Source organism: Danio rerio, chromosome 5 (assembly GCF_049306965.1).
Source record: "Danio rerio strain Tuebingen ecotype United States chromosome 5, GRCz12tu, whole genome shotgun sequence".
In the NCBI taxonomy this organism is placed as follows: domain Eukaryota; kingdom Metazoa; phylum Chordata; class Actinopteri; order Cypriniformes; family Danionidae; genus Danio; species Danio rerio.
The window spans coordinates 70943085-70943823 of NC_133180.1; positions in this window are offsets into that span (position 1 = coordinate 70943085).

Genomic DNA, 739 nt, shown 5'->3' on the forward strand with positions numbered 1-739 from the left:
TTGTAGTCCCCAAACTTCGTTTGCTTTTCAGATGACAAATTTCTCTCCAGAGTGCCATTCGTGCCTGCTGTTCTCACGTAAATGCACCAGAGACAGCTGTCGACTGACTGACCAAACAAATAAAATTATTTAATTGTTTCCTACATTTTCTGGCTTTTGTTTTTGTCTTAACTGGTTTCTGGAACCGTTCTTCATTGAGCTCGAACCCCATTTTCACGGTCAGCTTCTCTCTGCGTCTCAAGTCCACCGACATACATGTCGAGCTACCGGACAAACTGTCCACATGGAGGTAAGCGGTCAGCTGATAAGCAAGAAAAGAAACAGCATCATACCGCCCATAGCGTTGGTTTTAAAGAGGAATAATAATAATAATAATAATAATTCCTTACATTTATATAGCGCTTTTCTGGGCACTTAAAGCGCTTTACACATTGGGGGAAATCTCCTCATCCACCACTAGTTTTAAAGACGGAATGCAGCCATACAGTACGTAGCTCTGGCTACATAATTCACAATCTCCAGAAATGTATATAGGGCTACGTTTTCAGAATGAGCCTATGTTAGATTTAAGCTAAGCTAAATGTGATGCAGCTAGACCTAAAGATCAGAAGAATGGATTAAAAAATGGTATACTTCAACTGTTTCACTCTAGAGATTTTTTTAAGTTGATAATTTCTTGAACCACATCTTTAAGTGTTGAGTTGAATATACTGGTCAAAGAAATCTCTTACACAACAAG